Raw genomic sequence first — 21246 nt, forward strand, 5'->3', positions numbered from 1 at the left:
TGCTCTGTAATAGAGCTCTGTCAATAGCACACAGTAATGAAGCAGATGCTCAGCGATAGAGCTGTGTTACGAAATATATGATGCTAGACACAATCCCTGTTAACTTCACAGAGGATCCAAGCCCACTAACGGAGAAGATAGCAACAGTAGTCAGACAGTCAACAACAGTACTCAAACAACTCCACTCCGGAGGTGCCAGAATTCTAACGGCTAGCAGACGACTCTGAGCACATGCTGACACAAACCACACTGTTGCAAAGTACATTCACACATGGAATTATATTGATACTAGCGCAACAGTGTGTGCCTCTGAGAACCTTTTATACATAGAGCTCAAGTCCAGACGGACAGAACCTTGCCCGTGGACCAATCCGGGCCTGCCGCATCACCAGAGCAGCTGACGACCGACCACCAATAAGACATCACCACATCAAGAGCATGCTCAGTAGGGTGATCTCTGGACTTAGTCTCCAGAGTGTTCGCTCATCGCTGACTACCGCTGGTTACCATAGGCTTGGCTGAAGAGCCAGCAGTAACCAGATGAATAGCACAAGCCTGAGCAAGATGCTGCGATTAATGTCTATGCTCAGCAGCACCCGTAGTGGTTAAAGCAGAATGAGAGACCGCGGATATAGACAAGGCTTGGGATCTACCACGTGCAGTGGGAGAATCCCGACGCATAACACTGCCCTGACCAGAATTTCTAACAACTTACAGTCAAAGCTAACAGACAATTCTCTTTTCTCCTCCTTCTAGATCTGTTCATTGCCTTAGACACTGTTGAATACTGCCTCCTTCTACAGATTCTCTTCCTTTGGTGTCAAAGACCTTGCACTTTACTGGATCTCTTCATATCTTTCCAGCCATGCATTTAGCGTCTCCCACTCCAACACTGCTTTCTGATCCCACACTCCCTCAAGGATCTGTCCTAGGAGCCCTACTTTTCTACAACTATACCCTTGGCCTTGGACAACTCATAAAGTCCAATGGCTTCCAGTACTATCTATACGCTGATGACATTCATATCTACCTCTTTGGCCAAGACGTCACCTCTCTGCTGTACAGAATCACGGAGTGTCAGCCATATCTTTCTTCTCTCGCTTCCTCAAGCTCAATGTGGACAAATCTGAACTAATTATCTTTCCTCCATCTCGCATATCTTCCCTACCAGATCTATCTATCACAATAAAAGACATCACATTTTCCCCTGTACCGGAAATCTCTTGCATTGGAGTAAGGCTGCCGTCACACTAGCAGTATTTGGTCAGTATTTTACATCAGTATTTGTAAGCTAAAACCAGGAGTGGGTGATAAATTCAGAAGTGTTGCATATGTTTCTATTATACTTTTCCTCTATTTGTTCCACTCCTGGTTTTGGCTTACAAATACTGATGTAAAATACTGACCAAATACTGCTAGTGTGACAGCAGCCTAACCCTTGACTTTGCTTTGTCCTTCAAACCGCATATTCAAGTTCTCATGACCTCCTGTGGCCTTCAGCTGAAATATATTTCCAAAATCTGTCCTTTCCTCAACCGTCAATCTACAAACATGCTTGTGCATGCCCTCATCATCTCCCACCTCAACTACTACAACATTCTCCTCTATGGCCTCATTGCTAACAATCGCGCACCTCTCCAGGCCATCCTTAATTGTGCTGCCTAACAAGATCATTTGTCTCCTCGCTACTCTTATGCTTCTCATCTTTGCAAGTCCCTTCAATGGCTACCAATTCCGCAGTGTATCCAGTTCAAACTACTAACATTAAAATAAGAAGCTGATCAGCACTCTATGTGATAGTGGTGAACATGGAGATAAAACAGCAAAATGGAAAGAAATCCCGACAATCACGTGTAGAATAAATGCATATTTAATCCAGGGAAATCCAAACAATAAGACACTTCAGCCTACCCCAATAGTGAATAAATAGTGTCATTAATGACAAAAGCCTGGAATGGGCTGAAACATCTTATTGTTTGGATTTCATTGGATTAAATAAGCAATTATTCTCCAGGTGTGTATCGGGATTGCTTTCCATCAAACTGCAAACATTGACCTACAAAGCCGTTCATAACCTGTCTCCCCTATACATGTCGAGCATACTATTTGTTATTTGGGTCATGAATGAAGATGAAAACAATTAAAATGCAATATTTGCCACACAATTGCGTGTTAACGCTTCTCTCAGTACATGGAAAGGATCGTTGTAAAGGGTAGAGGTTTGCAAGAACTAATTTACGAAGAAACAAGACAAGGAGAACGGTTTACACATGCACCATCAAACTTCCATGAGAAGCTGTCGGAAAGGGAAATCAACAAGCACCCCAGATGGGACTTGAACCCACAATCCCTGGCTTAGGAGGCCAGTGCCTTATCCATTAGGCCACTGGGGCTTGATGGAGTAGCTTAAAAATCTAGACTTTTTTTGGTTACCACAAGAGTGCAGCACTCAATTTTGATTGAGTTATCACGAACGATCTTGTAAGTTTGAACTCCAAATTGAAACAAACCGTCCGAATGCACATGCATCTTTATTTTACAAGAGAGCCAGGGCTAACTTTGTCGGGTCACTGTACGTTACTAATGCCGATGATGGAAAGTTTATTGGACTACCAGAAGCCTGAAAAACTAAATAGATAGCTTCCACATTTCCCTTTCAATTATGACACCAGATTACGGTGGGACTCAGTAGACTTGTCCAACCTGCGGCAATTTTTAAAAATACAAAAACTTAAACAACAAATATCTCGTTGAAATTTCTCTCTTAATCTTGGCGCTAGATCATGAACCGTTTCAACGACTTCAGTAGTAAAAAATACAAAACGAAGGCAAGAATAGAATGCTCCAGGTGAGGGTCGAACTCACAACCTCGGCATCACTCGACAGTTACTGCTTTATAAGTACCGCGCGCTGACCGATTGCGCCACTGGAGCCGACTGGGCACACCCCCTACGACATACATTCTATAAGAAAAAAAAAATGAAATGGGATAGTTCTTCAGAAAATTAATGATTGCTTACAACAGGTTTCTAAGATTTTATTATAATGTTTGACAATATATATTTTACCATATCACGATCTTTATTAAAAATGAAAACGAGAAATTTAGACACTGGACGCCGGGTCATTTTAGACTCAAACATCCTGTTTTTTTTTGGATCTGGAAATGCGCACGTACATTTGCTGCAATGAACAGACATTGACGATATAAAAAATTCTTCTGAATTCAGGGGCTGCAGGGTCATCTGTGACATCACCTTTTGTGATTCCTAGATCCTGTGTTAACAGCTGCGTACAGAGGTGTTGTCAGTCTTTGTAACCATACCTCTGATATTTAGGAGAACGGCAGGATGTTTGAGTCCAAAATGTTCCCAATGGCCAGGGTAAAAATTGAAAGATTACTCTCATTTTGTTTTGTAAGAAAGAACATGATATGAAAAAAAGAACATTGTCCAAAATGTTTCAAAAACCGTTTACATTTTTTCAATTATAATTTTTTTCTTTTGATCTTTGCAAATATTGTGTGGTTGAAAGCATAACCATATCTTAGAAAATATACTCTTTGTTATTTGGGTCATAAATGAAGATAAGATGAAAACAATTAAGATGCAATATTTTTCCGCCACACAATTGCGTGTTAACGCTTCTCTCAGTACATGGAAAGGATCGTTGTAAAGGGTAGAGGTTTGCAAGAACTAATTTACGAAGAAACAAGACAAGGAGAACGGTTTACACATGCACCATCAAACTTCCATGAGAAGCTGTCGGAAAGGGAAATCAACAAGCACCCCAGATGGGACTTGAACCCACAATCCCTGGCTTAGGAGGCCAGTGCCTTATCCATTAGGCCACTGGGGCTTGATGGAGTAGCTTAAAAATCTAGACTTTTTTTGGTTACCACAAGAGTGCAGCACTCAATTTTGATTGAGTTATCACGAACGATCTTGTAAGTTTGAACTCCAAATTGAAACAAACCGTCCGAATGCACATGCATCTTTATTTTACAAGAGAGCCAGGGCTAACTTTGTCGGGTCACTGTACGTTACTAATGCCGATGATGGAAAGTTTATTGGACTACCAGAAGCCTGAAAAACTAAATAGATAGCTTCCACATTTCCCTTTCAATTATGACACCAGATTACGGTGGGACTCAGTAGACTTGTCCAACCTGCGGCAATTTTTAAAAATACAAAAACTTAAACAACAAATATCTCGTTGAAATTTCTCTCTTAATCTTGGCGCTAGATCATGAACCGTTTCAACGACTTCAGTAGTAAAAAATACAAAACGAAGGCAAGAATAGAATGCTCCAGGTGAGGGTCGAACTCACAACCTCGGCATCACTCGACAGTTACTGCTTTATAAGTACCGCGCGCTGACCGATTGCGCCACTGGAGCCGACTGGGCACACCCCCTACGACATACATTCTATAAGAAAAAAAAAATGAAATGGGATAGTTCTTCAGAAAATTAATGATTGCTTACAACAGGTTTCTAAGATTTTATTATAATGTTTGACAATATATATTTTACCATATCACGATCTTTATTAAAAATGAAAACGAGAAATTTAGACACTGGACGCCGGGTCATTTTAGACTCAAACATCCTGTTTTTTTTTGGATCTGGAAATGCGCACGTACATTTGCTGCAATGAACAGACATTGACGATATAAAAAATTCTTCTGAATTCAGGGGCTGCAGGGTCATCTGTGACATCACCTTTTGTGATTCCTAGATCCTGTGTTAACAGCTGCGTACAGAGGTGTTGTCAGTCTTTGTAACCATACCTCTGATATTTAGGAGAACGGCAGGATGTTTGAGTCCAAAATGTTCCCAATGGCCAGGGTAAAAATTGAAAGATTACTCTCATTTTGTTTTGTAAGAAAGAACATGATATGAAAAAAAGAACATTGTCCAAAATGTTTCAAAAACCGTTTACATTTTTTCAATTATAATTTTTTTCTTTTGATCTTTGCAAATATTGTGTGGTTGAAAGCATAACCATATCTTAGAAAATATACTCTTTGTTATTTGGGTCATAAATGAAGATAAGATGAAAACAATTAAGATGCAATATTTTTCCGCCACACAATTGCGTGTTAACGCTTCTCTCAGTACATGGAAAGGATCGTTGTAAAGGGTAGAGGTTTGCAAGAACTAATTTACGAAGAAACAAGACAAGGAGAACGGTTTACACATGCACCATCAAACTTCCATGAGAAGCTGTCGGAAAGGGAAATCAACAAGCACCCCAGATGGGACTTGAACCCACAATCCCTGGCTTAGGAGGCCAGTGCCTTATCCATTAGGCCACTGGGGCTTGATGGAGTAGCTTAAAAATCTAGACTTTTTTTGGTTACCACAAGAGTGCAGCACTCAATTTTGATTGAGTTATCACGAACGATCTTGTAAGTTTGAACTCCAAATTGAAACAAACCGTCCGAATGCACATGCATCTTTATTTTACAAGAGAGCCAGGGCTAACTTTGTCGGGTCACTGTACGTTACTAATGCCGATGATGGAAAGTTTATTGGACTACCAGAAGCCTGAAAAACTAAATAGATAGCTTCCACATTTCCCTTTCAATTATGACACCAGATTACGGTGGGACTCAGTAGACTTGTCCAACCTGCGGCAATTTTTAAAAATACAAAAACTTAAACAACAAATATCTCGTTGAAATTTCTCTCTTAATCTTGGCGCTAGATCATGAACCGTTTCAACGACTTCAGTAGTAAAAAATACAAAACGAAGGCAAGAATAGAATGCTCCAGGTGAGGGTCGAACTCACAACCTCGGCATCACTCGACAGTTACTGCTTTATAAGTACCGCGCGCTGACCGATTGCGCCACTGGAGCCGACTGGGCACACCCCCTACGACATACATTCTATAAGAAAAAAAAAATGAAATGGGATAGTTCTTCAGAAAATTAATGATTGCTTACAACAGGTTTCTAAGATTTTATTATAATGTTTGACAATATATATTTTACCATATCACGATCTTTATTAAAAATGAAAACGAGAAATTTAGACACTGGACGCCGGGTCATTTTAGACTCAAACATCCTGTTTTTTTTTGGATCTGGAAATGCGCACGTACATTTGCTGCAATGAACAGACATTGACGATATAAAAAATTCTTCTGAATTCAGGGGCTGCAGGGTCATCTGTGACATCACCTTTTGTGATTCCTAGATCCTGTGTTAACAGCTGCGTACAGAGGTGTTGTCAGTCTTTGTAACCATACCTCTGATATTTAGGAGAACGGCAGGATGTTTGAGTCCAAAATGTTCCCAATGGCCAGGGTAAAAATTGAAAGATTACTCTCATTTTGTTTTGTAAGAAAGAACATGATATGAAAAAAAGAACATTGTCCAAAATGTTTCAAAAACCGTTTACATTTTTTCAATTATAATTTTTTTCTTTTGATCTTTGCAAATATTGTGTGGTTGAAAGCATAACCATATCTTAGAAAATATACTCTTTGTTATTTGGGTCATAAATGAAGATAAGATGAAAACAATTAAGATGCAATATTTTTCCGCCACACAATTGCGTGTTAACGCTTCTCTCAGTACATGGAAAGGATCGTTGTAAAGGGTAGAGGTTTGCAAGAACTAATTTACGAAGAAACAAGACAAGGAGAACGGTTTACACATGCACCATCAAACTTCCATGAGAAGCTGTCGGAAAGGGAAATCAACAAGCACCCCAGATGGGACTTGAACCCACAATCCCTGGCTTAGGAGGCCAGTGCCTTATCCATTAGGCCACTGGGGCTTGATGGAGTAGCTTAAAAATCTAGACTTTTTTTGGTTACCACAAGAGTGCAGCACTCAATTTTGATTGAGTTATCACGAACGATCTTGTAAGTTTGAACTCCAAATTGAAACAAACCGTCCGAATGCACATGCATCTTTATTTTACAAGAGAGCCAGGGCTAACTTTGTCGGGTCACTGTACGTTACTAATGCCGATGATGGAAAGTTTATTGGACTACCAGAAGCCTGAAAAACTAAATAGATAGCTTCCACATTTCCCTTTCAATTATGACACCAGATTACGGTGGGACTCAGTAGACTTGTCCAACCTGCGGCAATTTTTAAAAATACAAAAACTTAAACAACAAATATCTCGTTGAAATTTCTCTCTTAATCTTGGCGCTAGATCATGAACCGTTTCAACGACTTCAGTAGTAAAAAATACAAAACGAAGGCAAGAATAGAATGCTCCAGGTGAGGGTCGAACTCACAACCTCGGCATCACTCGACAGTTACTGCTTTATAAGTACCGCGCGCTGACCGATTGCGCCACTGGAGCCGACTGGGCACACCCCCTACGACATACATTCTATAAGAAAAAAAAAATGAAATGGGATAGTTCTTCAGAAAATTAATGATTGCTTACAACAGGTTTCTAAGATTTTATTATAATGTTTGACAATATATATTTTACCATATCACGATCTTTATTAAAAATGAAAACGAGAAATTTAGACACTGGACGCCGGGTCATTTTAGACTCAAACATCCTGTTTTTTTTTGGATCTGGAAATGCGCACGTACATTTGCTGCAATGAACAGACATTGACGATATAAAAAATTCTTCTGAATTCAGGGGCTGCAGGGTCATCTGTGACATCACCTTTTGTGATTCCTAGATCCTGTGTTAACAGCTGCGTACAGAGGTGTTGTCAGTCTTTGTAACCATACCTCTGATATTTAGGAGAACGGCAGGATGTTTGAGTCCAAAATGTTCCCAATGGCCAGGGTAAAAATTGAAAGATTACTCTCATTTTGTTTTGTAAGAAAGAACATGATATGAAAAAAAGAACATTGTCCAAAATGTTTCAAAAACCGTTTACATTTTTTCAATTATAATTTTTTTCTTTTGATCTTTGCAAATATTGTGTGGTTGAAAGCATAACCATATCTTAGAAAATATACTCTTTGTTATTTGGGTCATAAATGAAGATAAGATGAAAACAATTAAGATGCAATATTTTTCCGCCACACAATTGCGTGTTAACGCTTCTCTCAGTACATGGAAAGGATCGTTGTAAAGGGTAGAGGTTTGCAAGAACTAATTTACGAAGAAACAAGACAAGGAGAACGGTTTACACATGCACCATCAAACTTCCATGAGAAGCTGTCGGAAAGGGAAATCAACAAGCACCCCAGATGGGACTTGAACCCACAATCCCTGGCTTAGGAGGCCAGTGCCTTATCCATTAGGCCACTGGGGCTTGATGGAGTAGCTTAAAAATCTAGACTTTTTTTGGTTACCACAAGAGTGCAGCACTCAATTTTGATTGAGTTATCACGAACGATCTTGTAAGTTTGAACTCCAAATTGAAACAAACCGTCCGAATGCACATGCATCTTTATTTTACAAGAGAGCCAGGGCTAACTTTGTCGGGTCACTGTACGTTACTAATGCCGATGATGGAAAGTTTATTGGACTACCAGAAGCCTGAAAAACTAAATAGATAGCTTCCACATTTCCCTTTCAATTATGACACCAGATTACGGTGGGACTCAGTAGACTTGTCCAACCTGCGGCAATTTTTAAAAATACAAAAACTTAAACAACAAATATCTCGTTGAAATTTCTCTCTTAATCTTGGCGCTAGATCATGAACCGTTTCAACGACTTCAGTAGTAAAAAATACAAAACGAAGGCAAGAATAGAATGCTCCAGGTGAGGGTCGAACTCACAACCTCGGCATCACTCGACAGTTACTGCTTTATAAGTACCGCGCGCTGACCGATTGCGCCACTGGAGCCGACTGGGCACACCCCCTACGACATACATTCTATAAGAAAAAAAAAATGAAATGGGATAGTTCTTCAGAAAATTAATGATTGCTTACAACAGGTTTCTAAGATTTTATTATAATGTTTGACAATATATATTTTACCATATCACGATCTTTATTAAAAATGAAAACGAGAAATTTAGACACTGGACGCCGGGTCATTTTAGACTCAAACATCCTGTTTTTTTTTGGATCTGGAAATGCGCACGTACATTTGCTGCAATGAACAGACATTGACGATATAAAAAATTCTTCTGAATTCAGGGGCTGCAGGGTCATCTGTGACATCACCTTTTGTGATTCCTAGATCCTGTGTTAACAGCTGCGTACAGAGGTGTTGTCAGTCTTTGTAACCATACCTCTGATATTTAGGAGAACGGCAGGATGTTTGAGTCCAAAATGTTCCCAATGGCCAGGGTAAAAATTGAAAGATTACTCTCATTTTGTTTTGTAAGAAAGAACATGATATGAAAAAAAGAACATTGTCCAAAATGTTTCAAAAACCGTTTACATTTTTTCAATTATAATTTTTTTCTTTTGATCTTTGCAAATATTGTGTGGTTGAAAGCATAACCATATCTTAGAAAATATACTCTTTGTTATTTGGGTCATAAATGAAGATAAGATGAAAACAATTAAGATGCAATATTTTTCCGCCACACAATTGCGTGTTAACGCTTCTCTCAGTACATGGAAAGGATCGTTGTAAAGGGTAGAGGTTTGCAAGAACTAATTTACGAAGAAACAAGACAAGGAGAACGGTTTACACATGCACCATCAAACTTCCATGAGAAGCTGTCGGAAAGGGAAATCAACAAGCACCCCAGATGGGACTTGAACCCACAATCCCTGGCTTAGGAGGCCAGTGCCTTATCCATTAGGCCACTGGGGCTTGATGGAGTAGCTTAAAAATCTAGACTTTTTTTGGTTACCACAAGAGTGCAGCACTCAATTTTGATTGAGTTATCACGAACGATCTTGTAAGTTTGAACTCCAAATTGAAACAAACCGTCCGAATGCACATGCATCTTTATTTTACAAGAGAGCCAGGGCTAACTTTGTCGGGTCACTGTACGTTACTAATGCCGATGATGGAAAGTTTATTGGACTACCAGAAGCCTGAAAAACTAAATAGATAGCTTCCACATTTCCCTTTCAATTATGACACCAGATTACGGTGGGACTCAGTAGACTTGTCCAACCTGCGGCAATTTTTAAAAATACAAAAACTTAAACAACAAATATCTCGTTGAAATTTCTCTCTTAATCTTGGCGCTAGATCATGAACCGTTTCAACGACTTCAGTAGTAAAAAATACAAAACGAAGGCAAGAATAGAATGCTCCAGGTGAGGGTCGAACTCACAACCTCGGCATCACTCGACAGTTACTGCTTTATAAGTACCGCGCGCTGACCGATTGCGCCACTGGAGCCGACTGGGCACACCCCCTACGACATACATTCTATAAGAAAAAAAAAATGAAATGGGATAGTTCTTCAGAAAATTAATGATTGCTTACAACAGGTTTCTAAGATTTTATTATAATGTTTGACAATATATATTTTACCATATCACGATCTTTATTAAAAATGAAAACGAGAAATTTAGACACTGGACGCCGGGTCATTTTAGACTCAAACATCCTGTTTTTTTTTGGATCTGGAAATGCGCACGTACATTTGCTGCAATGAACAGACATTGACGATATAAAAAATTCTTCTGAATTCAGGGGCTGCAGGGTCATCTGTGACATCACCTTTTGTGATTCCTAGATCCTGTGTTAACAGCTGCGTACAGAGGTGTTGTCAGTCTTTGTAACCATACCTCTGATATTTAGGAGAACGGCAGGATGTTTGAGTCCAAAATGTTCCCAATGGCCAGGGTAAAAATTGAAAGATTACTCTCATTTTGTTTTGTAAGAAAGAACATGATATGAAAAAAAGAACATTGTCCAAAATGTTTCAAAAACCGTTTACATTTTTTCAATTATAATTTTTTTCTTTTGATCTTTGCAAATATTGTGTGGTTGAAAGCATAACCATATCTTAGAAAATATACTCTTTGTTATTTGGGTCATAAATGAAGATAAGATGAAAACAATTAAGATGCAATATTTTTCCGCCACACAATTGCGTGTTAACGCTTCTCTCAGTACATGGAAAGGATCGTTGTAAAGGGTAGAGGTTTGCAAGAACTAATTTACGAAGAAACAAGACAAGGAGAACGGTTTACACATGCACCATCAAACTTCCATGAGAAGCTGTCGGAAAGGGAAATCAACAAGCACCCCAGATGGGACTTGAACCCACAATCCCTGGCTTAGGAGGCCAGTGCCTTATCCATTAGGCCACTGGGGCTTGATGGAGTAGCTTAAAAATCTAGACTTTTTTTGGTTACCACAAGAGTGCAGCACTCAATTTTGATTGAGTTATCACGAACGATCTTGTAAGTTTGAACTCCAAATTGAAACAAACCGTCCGAATGCACATGCATCTTTATTTTACAAGAGAGCCAGGGCTAACTTTGTCGGGTCACTGTACGTTACTAATGCCGATGATGGAAAGTTTATTGGACTACCAGAAGCCTGAAAAACTAAATAGATAGCTTCCACATTTCCCTTTCAATTATGACACCAGATTACGGTGGGACTCAGTAGACTTGTCCAACCTGCGGCAATTTTTAAAAATACAAAAACTTAAACAACAAATATCTCGTTGAAATTTCTCTCTTAATCTTGGCGCTAGATCATGAACCGTTTCAACGACTTCAGTAGTAAAAAATACAAAACGAAGGCAAGAATAGAATGCTCCAGGTGAGGGTCGAACTCACAACCTCGGCATCACTCGACAGTTACTGCTTTATAAGTACCGCGCGCTGACCGATTGCGCCACTGGAGCCGACTGGGCACACCCCCTACGACATACATTCTATAAGAAAAAAAAAATGAAATGGGATAGTTCTTCAGAAAATTAATGATTGCTTACAACAGGTTTCTAAGATTTTATTATAATGTTTGACAATATATATTTTACCATATCACGATCTTTATTAAAAATGAAAACGAGAAATTTAGACACTGGACGCCGGGTCATTTTAGACTCAAACATCCTGTTTTTTTTTGGATCTGGAAATGCGCACGTACATTTGCTGCAATGAACAGACATTGACGATATAAAAAATTCTTCTGAATTCAGGGGCTGCAGGGTCATCTGTGACATCACCTTTTGTGATTCCTAGATCCTGTGTTAACAGCTGCGTACAGAGGTGTTGTCAGTCTTTGTAACCATACCTCTGATATTTAGGAGAACGGCAGGATGTTTGAGTCCAAAATGTTCCCAATGGCCAGGGTAAAAATTGAAAGATTACTCTCATTTTGTTTTGTAAGAAAGAACATGATATGAAAAAAAGAACATTGTCCAAAATGTTTCAAAAACCGTTTACATTTTTTCAATTATAATTTTTTTCTTTTGATCTTTGCAAATATTGTGTGGTTGAAAGCATAACCATATCTTAGAAAATATACTCTTTGTTATTTGGGTCATAAATGAAGATAAGATGAAAACAATTAAGATGCAATATTTTTCCGCCACACAATTGCGTGTTAACGCTTCTCTCAGTACATGGAAAGGATCGTTGTAAAGGGTAGAGGTTTGCAAGAACTAATTTACGAAGAAACAAGACAAGGAGAACGGTTTACACATGCACCATCAAACTTCCATGAGAAGCTGTCGGAAAGGGAAATCAACAAGCACCCCAGATGGGACTTGAACCCACAATCCCTGGCTTAGGAGGCCAGTGCCTTATCCATTAGGCCACTGGGGCTTGATGGAGTAGCTTAAAAATCTAGACTTTTTTTGGTTACCACAAGAGTGCAGCACTCAATTTTGATTGAGTTATCACGAACGATCTTGTAAGTTTGAACTCCAAATTGAAACAAACCGTCCGAATGCACATGCATCTTTATTTTACAAGAGAGCCAGGGCTAACTTTGTCGGGTCACTGTACGTTACTAATGCCGATGATGGAAAGTTTATTGGACTACCAGAAGCCTGAAAAACTAAATAGATAGCTTCCACATTTCCCTTTCAATTATGACACCAGATTACGGTGGGACTCAGTAGACTTGTCCAACCTGCGGCAATTTTTAAAAATACAAAAACTTAAACAACAAATATCTCGTTGAAATTTCTCTCTTAATCTTGGCGCTAGATCATGAACCGTTTCAACGACTTCAGTAGTAAAAAATACAAAACGAAGGCAAGAATAGAATGCTCCAGGTGAGGGTCGAACTCACAACCTCGGCATCACTCGACAGTTACTGCTTTATAAGTACCGCGCGCTGACCGATTGCGCCACTGGAGCCGACTGGGCACACCCCCTACGACATACATTCTATAAGAAAAAAAAAATGAAATGGGATAGTTCTTCAGAAAATTAATGATTGCTTACAACAGGTTTCTAAGATTTTATTATAATGTTTGACAATATATATTTTACCATATCACGATCTTTATTAAAAATGAAAACGAGAAATTTAGACACTGGACGCCGGGTCATTTTAGACTCAAACATCCTGTTTTTTTTTGGATCTGGAAATGCGCACGTACATTTGCTGCAATGAACAGACATTGACGATATAAAAAATTCTTCTGAATTCAGGGGCTGCAGGGTCATCTGTGACATCACCTTTTGTGATTCCTAGATCCTGTGTTAACAGCTGCGTACAGAGGTGTTGTCAGTCTTTGTAACCATACCTCTGATATTTAGGAGAACGGCAGGATGTTTGAGTCCAAAATGTTCCCAATGGCCAGGGTAAAAATTGAAAGATTACTCTCATTTTGTTTTGTAAGAAAGAACATGATATGAAAAAAAGAACATTGTCCAAAATGTTTCAAAAACCGTTTACATTTTTTCAATTATAATTTTTTTCTTTTGATCTTTGCAAATATTGTGTGGTTGAAAGCATAACCATATCTTAGAAAATATACTCTTTGTTATTTGGGTCATAAATGAAGATAAGATGAAAACAATTAAGATGCAATATTTTTCCGCCACACAATTGCGTGTTAACGCTTCTCTCAGTACATGGAAAGGATCGTTGTAAAGGGTAGAGGTTTGCAAGAACTAATTTACGAAGAAACAAGACAAGGAGAACGGTTTACACATGCACCATCAAACTTCCATGAGAAGCTGTCGGAAAGGGAAATCAACAAGCACCCCAGATGGGACTTGAACCCACAATCCCTGGCTTAGGAGGCCAGTGCCTTATCCATTAGGCCACTGGGGCTTGATGGAGTAGCTTAAAAATCTAGACTTTTTTTGGTTACCACAAGAGTGCAGCACTCAATTTTGATTGAGTTATCACGAACGATCTTGTAAGTTTGAACTCCAAATTGAAACAAACCGTCCGAATGCACATGCATCTTTATTTTACAAGAGAGCCAGGGCTAACTTTGTCGGGTCACTGTACGTTACTAATGCCGATGATGGAAAGTTTATTGGACTACCAGAAGCCTGAAAAACTAAATAGATAGCTTCCACATTTCCCTTTCAATTATGACACCAGATTACGGTGGGACTCAGTAGACTTGTCCAACCTGCGGCAATTTTTAAAAATACAAAAACTTAAACAACAAATATCTCGTTGAAATTTCTCTCTTAATCTTGGCGCTAGATCATGAACCGTTTCAACGACTTCAGTAGTAAAAAATACAAAACGAAGGCAAGAATAGAATGCTCCAGGTGAGGGTCGAACTCACAACCTCGGCATCACTCGACAGTTACTGCTTTATAAGTACCGCGCGCTGACCGATTGCGCCACTGGAGCCGACTGGGCACACCCCCTACGACATACATTCTATAAGAAAAAAAAAATGAAATGGGATAGTTCTTCAGAAAATTAATGATTGCTTACAACAGGTTTCTAAGATTTTATTATAATGTTTGACAATATATATTTTACCATATCACGATCTTTATTAAAAATGAAAACGAGAAATTTAGACACTGGACGCCGGGTCATTTTAGACTCAAACATCCTGTTTTTTTTTGGATCTGGAAATGCGCACGTACATTTGCTGCAATGAACAGACATTGACGATATAAAAAATTCTTCTGAATTCAGGGGCTGCAGGGTCATCTGTGACATCACCTTTTGTGATTCCTAGATCCTGTGTTAACAGCTGCGTACAGAGGTGTTGTCAGTCTTTGTAACCATACCTCTGATATTTAGGAGAACGGCAGGATGTTTGAGTCCAAAATGTTCCCAATGGCCAGGGTAAAAATTGAAAGATTACTCTCATTTTGTTTTGTAAGAAAGAACATGATATGAAAAAAAGAACATTGTCCAAAATGTTTCAAAAACCGTTTACATTTTTTCAATTATAATTTTTTTCTTTTGATCTTTGCAAATATTGTGTGGTTGAAAGCATAACCATATCTTAGAAAATATACTCTTTGTTATTTGGGTCATAAATGAAGATAAGATGAAAACAATTAAGATGCAATATTTTTCCGCCACACAATTGCGTGTTAACGCTTCTCTCAGTACATGGAAAGGATCGTTGTAAAGGGTAGAGGTTTGCAAGAACTAATTTACGAAGAAACAAGACAAGGAGAACGGTTTACACATGCACCATCAAACTTCCATGAGAAGCTGTCGGAAAGGGAAATCAACAAGCACCCCAGATGGGACTTGAACCCACAATCCCTGGCTTAGGAGGCCAGTGCCTTATCCATTAGGCCACTGGGGCTTGATGGAGTAGCTTAAAAATCTAGACTTTTTTTGGTTACCACAAGAGTGCAGCACTCAATTTTGATTGAGTTATCACGAACGATCTTGTAAGTTTGAACTCCAAATTGAAACAAACCGTCCGAATGCACATGCATCTTTATTTTACAAGAGAGCCAGGGCTAACTTTGTCGGGTCACTGTACGTTACTAATGCCGATGATGGAAAGTTTATTGGACTACCAGAAGCCTGAAAAACTAAATAGATAGCTTCCACATTTCCCTTTCAATTATGACACCAGATTACGGTGGGACTCAGTAGACTTGTCCAACCTGCGGCAATTTTTAAAAATACAAAAACTTAAACAACAAATATCTCGTTGAAATTTCTCTCTTAATCTTGGCGCTAGATCATGAACCGTTTCAACGACTTCAGTAGTAAAAAATACAAAACGAAGGCAAGAATAGAATGCTCCAGGTGAGGGTCGAACTCACAACCTCGGCATCACTCGACAGTTACTGCTTTATAAGTACCGCGCGCTGACCGATTGCGCCACTGGAGCCGACTGGGCACACCCCCTACGACATACATTCTATAAGAAAAAAAAAATGAAATGGGATAGTTCTTCAGAAAATTAATGATTGCTTACAACAGGTTTCTAAGATTTTATTATAATGTTTGACAATATATATTTTACCATATCACGATCTTTATTAAAAATGAAAACGAGAAATTTAGACACTGGACGCCGGGTCATTTTAGACTCAAACATCCTGTTTTTTTTTGGATCTGGAAATGCGCACGTACATTTGCTGCAATGAACAGACATTGACGATATAAAAAATTCTTCTGAATTCAGGGGCTGCAGGGTCATCTGTGACATCACCTTTTGTGATTCCTAGATCCTGTGTTAACAGCTGCGTACAGAGGTGTTGTCAGTCTTTGTAACCATACCTCTGATATTTAGGAGAACGGCAGGATGTTTGAGTCCAAAATGTTCCCAATGGCCAGGGTAAAAATTGAAAGATTACTCTCATTTTGTTTTGTAAGAAAGAACATGATATGAAAAAAAGAACATTGTCCAAAATGTTTCAAAAACCGTTTACATTTTTTCAATTATAATTTTTTTCTTTTGATCTTTGCAAATATTGTGTGGTTGAAAGCATAACCATATCTTAGAAAATATACTCTTTGTTATTTGGGTCATAAATGAAGATAAGATGAAAACAATTAAGATGCAATATTTTTCCGCCACACAATTGCGTGTTAACGCTTCTCTCAGTACATGGAAAGGATCGTTGTAAAGGGTAGAGGTTTGCAAGAACTAATTTACGAAGAAACAAGACAAGGAGAACGGTTTACACATGCACCATCAAACTTCCATGAGAAGCTGTCGGAAAGGGAAATCAACAAGCACCCCAGATGGGACTTGAACCCACAATCCCTGGCTTAGGAGGCCAGTGCCTTATCCATTAGGCCACTGGGGCTTGATGGAGTAGCTTAAAAATCTAGACTTTTTTTGGTTACCACAAGAGTGCAGCACTCAATTTTGATTGAGTTATCACGAACGATCTTGTAAGTTTGAACTCCAAATTGAAACAAACCGTCCGAATGCACATGCATCTTTATTTTACAAGAGAGCCAGGGCTAACTTTGTCGGGTCACTGTACGTTACTAATGCCGATGATGGAAAGTTTATTGGACTACCAGAAGCCTGAAAAACTAAATAGATAGCTTCCACATTTCCCTTTCAATTATGACACCAGATTACGGTGGGACTCAGTAGACTTGTCCAACCTGCGGCAATTTTTAAAAATACAAAAACTTAAACAACAAATATCTCGTTGAAATTTCTCTCTTAATCTTGGCGCTAGATCATGAACCGTTTCAACGACTTCAGTAGTAAAAAATACAAAACGAAGGCAAGAATAGAATGCTCCAGGTGAGGGTCGAACTCACAACCTCGGCATCACTCGACAGTTACTGCTTTATAAGTACCGCGCGCTGACCGATTGCGCCACTGGAGCCGACTGGGCACACCCCCTACGACATACATTCTATAAGAAAAAAAAAATGAAATGGGATAGTTCTTCAGAAAATTAATGATTGCTTACAACAGGTTTCTAAGATTTTATTATAATGTTTGACAATATATATTTTACCATATCACGATCTTTATTAAAAATGAAAACGAGAAATTTAGACACTGGACGCCGGGTCATTTTAGACTCAAACATCCTGTTTTTTTTGGATCTGGAAATGCGCACGTACATTTGCTGCAATGAACAGACATTGACGATATAAAAAATTCTTCTGAATTCAGGGGCTGCAGGGTCATCTGTGACATCACCTTTTGTGATTCCTAGATCCTGTGTTAACAGCTGCGTACAGAGGTGTTGTCAGTCTTTGTAACCATACCTCTGATATTTAGGAGAACGGCAGGATGTTTGAGTCCAAAATGTTCCCAATGGCCAGGGTAAAAATTGAAAGATTACTCTCATTTTGTTTTGTAAGAAAGAACATGATATGAAAAAAAGAACATTGTCCAAAATGTTTCAAAAACCGTTTACATTTTTTCAATTATAATTTTTTTCTTTTGATCTTTGCAAATATTGTGTGGTTGAAAGCATAACCATATCTTAGAAAATATACTCTTTGTTATTTGGGTCATAAATGAAGATAAGATGAAAACAATTAAGATGCAATATTTTTCCGCCACACAATTGCGTGTTAACGCTTCTCTCAGTACATGGAAAGGATCGTTGTAAAGGGTAGAGGTTTGCAAGAACTAATTTACGAAGAAACAAGACAAGGAGAACGGTTTACACATGCACCATCAAACTTCCATGAGAAGCTGTCGGAAAGGGAAATCAACAAGCACCCCAGATGGGACTTGAACCCACAATCCCTGGCTTAGGAGGCCAGTGCCTTATCCATTAGGCCACTGGGGCTTGATGGAGTAGCTTAAAAATCTAGACTTTTTTTGGTTACCACAAGAGTGCAGCACTCAATTTTGATTGAGTTATCACGAACGATCTTGTAAGTTTGAACTCCAAATTGAAACAAACCGTCCGAATGCACATGCATCTTTATTTTACAAGAGAGCCAGGGCTAACTTTGTCGGGTCACTGTACGTTACTAATGCCGATGATGGAAAGTTTATTGGACTACCAGAAGCCTGAAAAACTAAATAGATAGCTTCCACATTTCCCTTTCAATTATGACACCAGATTACGGTGGGACTCAGTAGACTTGTCCAACCTGCGGCAATTTTTAAAAATACAAAAACTTAAACAACAAATATCTCGTTGAAATTTCTCTCTTAATCTTGGCGCTAGATCATGAACCGTTTCAACGACTTCAGTAGTAAAAAATACAAAACGAAGGCAAGAATAGAATGCTCCAGGTGAGGGTCGAACTCACAACCTCGGCATCACTCGACAGTTACTGCTTTATAAGTACCGCGCGCTGACCGATTGCGCCACTGGAGCCGACTGGGCACACCCCCTACGACATACATTCTATAAGAAAAAAAAAATGAAATGGGATAGTTCTTCAGAAAATTAATGATTGCTTACAACAGGTTTCTAAGATTTTATTATAATGTTTGACAATATATATTTTACCATATCACGATCTTTATTAAAAATGAAAACGAGAAATTTAGACACTGGACGCCGGGTCATTTTAGACTCAAACATCCTGTTTTTTTTTGGATCTGGAAATGCGCACGTACATTTGCTGCAATGAACAGACATTGACGATATAAAAAATTCTTCTGAATTCAGGGGCTGCAGGGTCATCTGTGACATCACCTTTTGTGATTCCTAGATCCTGTGTTAACAGCTGCGTACAGAGGTGTTGTCAGTCTTTGTAACCATACCTCTGATATTTAGGAGAACGGCAGGATGTTTGAGTCCAAAATGTTCCCAATGGCCAGGGTAAAAATTGAAAGATTACTCTCATTTTGTTTTGTAAGAAAGAACATGATATGAAAAAAAGAACATTGTCCAAAATGTTTCAAAAACCGTTTACATTTTTTCAATTATAATTTTTTTCTTTTGATCTTTGCAAATATTGTGTGGTTGAAAGCATAACCATATCTTAGAAAATATACTCTTTGTTATTTGGGTCATAAATGAAGATAAGATGAAAACAATTAAGATGCAATATTTTTCCGCCACACAATTGCGTGTTAACGCTTCTCTCAGTACATGGAAAGGATCGTTGTAAAGGGTAGAGGTTTGCAAGAACTAATTTACGAAGAAACAAGACAAGGAGAACGGTTTACACATGCACCATCAAACTTCCATGAGAAGCTGTCGGAAAGGGAAATCAACAAGCACCCCAGATGGGACTTGAACCCACAATCCCTGGCTTAGGAGGCCAGTGCCTTATCCATTAGGCCACTGGGGCTTGATGGAGTAGCTTAAAAATCTAGACTTTTTTTGGTTACCACAAGAGTGCAGCACTCAATTTTGATTGAGTTATCACGAACGATCTTGTAAGTTTGAACTCCAAATTGAAACAAACCGTCCGAATGCACATGCATCTTTATTTTACAAGAGAGCCAGGGCTAACTTTGTCGGGTCACTGTACGTTACTAATGCCGATGATGGAAAGTTTATTGGACTACCAGAAGCCTGAAAAACTAAATAGATAGCTTCCACATTTCCCTTTCAATTATGACACCAGATTACGGTGGGACTCAGTAGACTTGTCCAACCTGCGGCAATTTTTAAAAATACAAAAACTTAAACAACAAATATCTCGTTGAAATTTCTCTCTTAATCTTGGCGCTAGATCATGAACCGTTTCAACGACTTCAGTAGTAAAAAATACAAAACGAAGGCAAGAATAGAATGCTCCAGGTGAGGGTCGAACTCACAACCTCGGCATCACTCGACAGTTACTGCTTTATAAGTACCGCGCGCTGACCGATTGCGCCACTGGAGCCGACTGGGCACACCCCCTACGACATACATTCTATAAGAAAAAAAAAATGAAATGGGATAGTTCTTCAGAAAATTAATGATTGCTTACAACAGGTTTCTAAGATTTTATTATAATGTTTGACAATATATATTTTACCATATCACGATCTTTATTAAAAATGAAAACGAGAAATTTAGACACTGGACGCCGGGTCATTTTAGACTCAAACATCCTGTTTTTTTTTGGATCTGGAAATGCGCACGTACATTTGCTGCAATGAACAGACATTGACGATATAAAAAATTCTTCTGAATTCAGGGGCTGCAGGGTCATCTGTGACATCACCTTTTGTGATTCCTAGATCCTGTGTTAACAGCTGCGTACAGAGGTGTTGTCAGTCTTTGTAACCATACCTCTGATATTTAGGAGAACGGCAGGATGTTTGAGTCCAAAATGTTCCCAATGGCCAGGGTAAAAATTGAAAGATTACTCTCATTTTGTTTTGTAAGAAAGAACATGATATGAAAAAAAGAACATTGTCCAAAATGTTTCAAAAACCGTTTACATTTTTTCAATTATAATTTTTTTCTTTTGATCTTTGCAAATATTGTGTGGTTGAAAGCATAACCATATCTTAGAAAATATACTCTTTGTTATTTGGGTCATAAATGAAGATAAGATGAAAACAATTAAGATGCAATATTTTTCCGCCACACAATTGCGTGTTAACGCTTCTCTCAGTACATGGAAAGGAT

The 21246-nt window shown here is 38.7% G+C and overlaps 26 non-coding genes across 26 annotated transcripts; all 26 read right to left on the bottom strand.

Moving 5' to 3' along the window:
• Positions 1-2320: 2320 nt before the first annotated feature.
• On the bottom strand, positions 2321-2393 carry TRNAR-CCU (transfer RNA arginine (anticodon CCU)). The gene has a single exon. It is a non-coding gene; the product is annotated as a tRNA-Arg (tRNA).
• A 447-nt stretch (positions 2394-2840) lies between these two features.
• On the bottom strand, positions 2841-2933 carry TRNAI-UAU (transfer RNA isoleucine (anticodon UAU)). Its single transcript is given in 2 exon segments — positions 2841-2876; positions 2896-2933. It is a non-coding gene; the product is annotated as a tRNA-Ile (tRNA).
• An 852-nt stretch (positions 2934-3785) lies between these two features.
• Positions 3786-3858, bottom strand: TRNAR-CCU (transfer RNA arginine (anticodon CCU)). The gene has a single exon. It is a non-coding gene; the product is annotated as a tRNA-Arg (tRNA).
• A 447-nt stretch (positions 3859-4305) lies between these two features.
• Positions 4306-4398, bottom strand: TRNAI-UAU (transfer RNA isoleucine (anticodon UAU)). The gene is given in 2 exon segments: positions 4306-4341; positions 4361-4398. It is a non-coding gene; the product is annotated as a tRNA-Ile (tRNA).
• An 852-nt stretch (positions 4399-5250) lies between these two features.
• Positions 5251-5323, bottom strand: TRNAR-CCU (transfer RNA arginine (anticodon CCU)). The gene has a single exon. It is a non-coding gene; the product is annotated as a tRNA-Arg (tRNA).
• Positions 5324-5770: 447 nt separating this feature from the next.
• TRNAI-UAU (transfer RNA isoleucine (anticodon UAU)) lies at positions 5771-5863 on the bottom strand. Its single transcript is given in 2 exon segments — positions 5771-5806; positions 5826-5863. It is a non-coding gene; the product is annotated as a tRNA-Ile (tRNA).
• An 852-nt stretch (positions 5864-6715) lies between these two features.
• On the bottom strand, positions 6716-6788 carry TRNAR-CCU (transfer RNA arginine (anticodon CCU)). Its single transcript has one exon. It is a non-coding gene; the product is annotated as a tRNA-Arg (tRNA).
• A 447-nt stretch (positions 6789-7235) lies between these two features.
• On the bottom strand, positions 7236-7328 carry TRNAI-UAU (transfer RNA isoleucine (anticodon UAU)). Its single transcript is given in 2 exon segments — positions 7236-7271; positions 7291-7328. It is a non-coding gene; the product is annotated as a tRNA-Ile (tRNA).
• An 852-nt stretch (positions 7329-8180) lies between these two features.
• TRNAR-CCU (transfer RNA arginine (anticodon CCU)) lies at positions 8181-8253 on the bottom strand. Its single transcript has one exon. It is a non-coding gene; the product is annotated as a tRNA-Arg (tRNA).
• Positions 8254-8700: 447 nt separating this feature from the next.
• On the bottom strand, positions 8701-8793 carry TRNAI-UAU (transfer RNA isoleucine (anticodon UAU)). Its single transcript is given in 2 exon segments — positions 8701-8736; positions 8756-8793. It is a non-coding gene; the product is annotated as a tRNA-Ile (tRNA).
• An 852-nt stretch (positions 8794-9645) lies between these two features.
• On the bottom strand, positions 9646-9718 carry TRNAR-CCU (transfer RNA arginine (anticodon CCU)). Its single transcript has one exon. It is a non-coding gene; the product is annotated as a tRNA-Arg (tRNA).
• Positions 9719-10165: 447 nt separating this feature from the next.
• TRNAI-UAU (transfer RNA isoleucine (anticodon UAU)) lies at positions 10166-10258 on the bottom strand. Its single transcript is given in 2 exon segments — positions 10166-10201; positions 10221-10258. It is a non-coding gene; the product is annotated as a tRNA-Ile (tRNA).
• Positions 10259-11110: 852 nt separating this feature from the next.
• Positions 11111-11183, bottom strand: TRNAR-CCU (transfer RNA arginine (anticodon CCU)). The gene has a single exon. It is a non-coding gene; the product is annotated as a tRNA-Arg (tRNA).
• Positions 11184-11630: 447 nt separating this feature from the next.
• Positions 11631-11723, bottom strand: TRNAI-UAU (transfer RNA isoleucine (anticodon UAU)). Its single transcript is given in 2 exon segments — positions 11631-11666; positions 11686-11723. It is a non-coding gene; the product is annotated as a tRNA-Ile (tRNA).
• Positions 11724-12575: 852 nt separating this feature from the next.
• On the bottom strand, positions 12576-12648 carry TRNAR-CCU (transfer RNA arginine (anticodon CCU)). The gene has a single exon. It is a non-coding gene; the product is annotated as a tRNA-Arg (tRNA).
• A 447-nt stretch (positions 12649-13095) lies between these two features.
• TRNAI-UAU (transfer RNA isoleucine (anticodon UAU)) lies at positions 13096-13188 on the bottom strand. Its single transcript is given in 2 exon segments — positions 13096-13131; positions 13151-13188. It is a non-coding gene; the product is annotated as a tRNA-Ile (tRNA).
• An 852-nt stretch (positions 13189-14040) lies between these two features.
• TRNAR-CCU (transfer RNA arginine (anticodon CCU)) lies at positions 14041-14113 on the bottom strand. The gene has a single exon. It is a non-coding gene; the product is annotated as a tRNA-Arg (tRNA).
• A 447-nt stretch (positions 14114-14560) lies between these two features.
• On the bottom strand, positions 14561-14653 carry TRNAI-UAU (transfer RNA isoleucine (anticodon UAU)). The gene is given in 2 exon segments: positions 14561-14596; positions 14616-14653. It is a non-coding gene; the product is annotated as a tRNA-Ile (tRNA).
• An 852-nt stretch (positions 14654-15505) lies between these two features.
• On the bottom strand, positions 15506-15578 carry TRNAR-CCU (transfer RNA arginine (anticodon CCU)). Its single transcript has one exon. It is a non-coding gene; the product is annotated as a tRNA-Arg (tRNA).
• Positions 15579-16025: 447 nt separating this feature from the next.
• Positions 16026-16118, bottom strand: TRNAI-UAU (transfer RNA isoleucine (anticodon UAU)). Its single transcript is given in 2 exon segments — positions 16026-16061; positions 16081-16118. It is a non-coding gene; the product is annotated as a tRNA-Ile (tRNA).
• An 852-nt stretch (positions 16119-16970) lies between these two features.
• Positions 16971-17043, bottom strand: TRNAR-CCU (transfer RNA arginine (anticodon CCU)). Its single transcript has one exon. It is a non-coding gene; the product is annotated as a tRNA-Arg (tRNA).
• Positions 17044-17490: 447 nt separating this feature from the next.
• Positions 17491-17583, bottom strand: TRNAI-UAU (transfer RNA isoleucine (anticodon UAU)). The gene is given in 2 exon segments: positions 17491-17526; positions 17546-17583. It is a non-coding gene; the product is annotated as a tRNA-Ile (tRNA).
• Positions 17584-18434: 851 nt separating this feature from the next.
• TRNAR-CCU (transfer RNA arginine (anticodon CCU)) lies at positions 18435-18507 on the bottom strand. The gene has a single exon. It is a non-coding gene; the product is annotated as a tRNA-Arg (tRNA).
• A 447-nt stretch (positions 18508-18954) lies between these two features.
• TRNAI-UAU (transfer RNA isoleucine (anticodon UAU)) lies at positions 18955-19047 on the bottom strand. Its single transcript is given in 2 exon segments — positions 18955-18990; positions 19010-19047. It is a non-coding gene; the product is annotated as a tRNA-Ile (tRNA).
• Positions 19048-19899: 852 nt separating this feature from the next.
• Positions 19900-19972, bottom strand: TRNAR-CCU (transfer RNA arginine (anticodon CCU)). Its single transcript has one exon. It is a non-coding gene; the product is annotated as a tRNA-Arg (tRNA).
• Positions 19973-20419: 447 nt separating this feature from the next.
• TRNAI-UAU (transfer RNA isoleucine (anticodon UAU)) lies at positions 20420-20512 on the bottom strand. The gene is given in 2 exon segments: positions 20420-20455; positions 20475-20512. It is a non-coding gene; the product is annotated as a tRNA-Ile (tRNA).
• Positions 20513-21246: the final 734 nt, after the last annotated feature.

This window comes from Ranitomeya imitator, chromosome 4, assembly GCF_032444005.1.
Source record: "Ranitomeya imitator isolate aRanImi1 chromosome 4, aRanImi1.pri, whole genome shotgun sequence".
Taxonomy (NCBI): domain Eukaryota; kingdom Metazoa; phylum Chordata; class Amphibia; order Anura; family Dendrobatidae; genus Ranitomeya; species Ranitomeya imitator.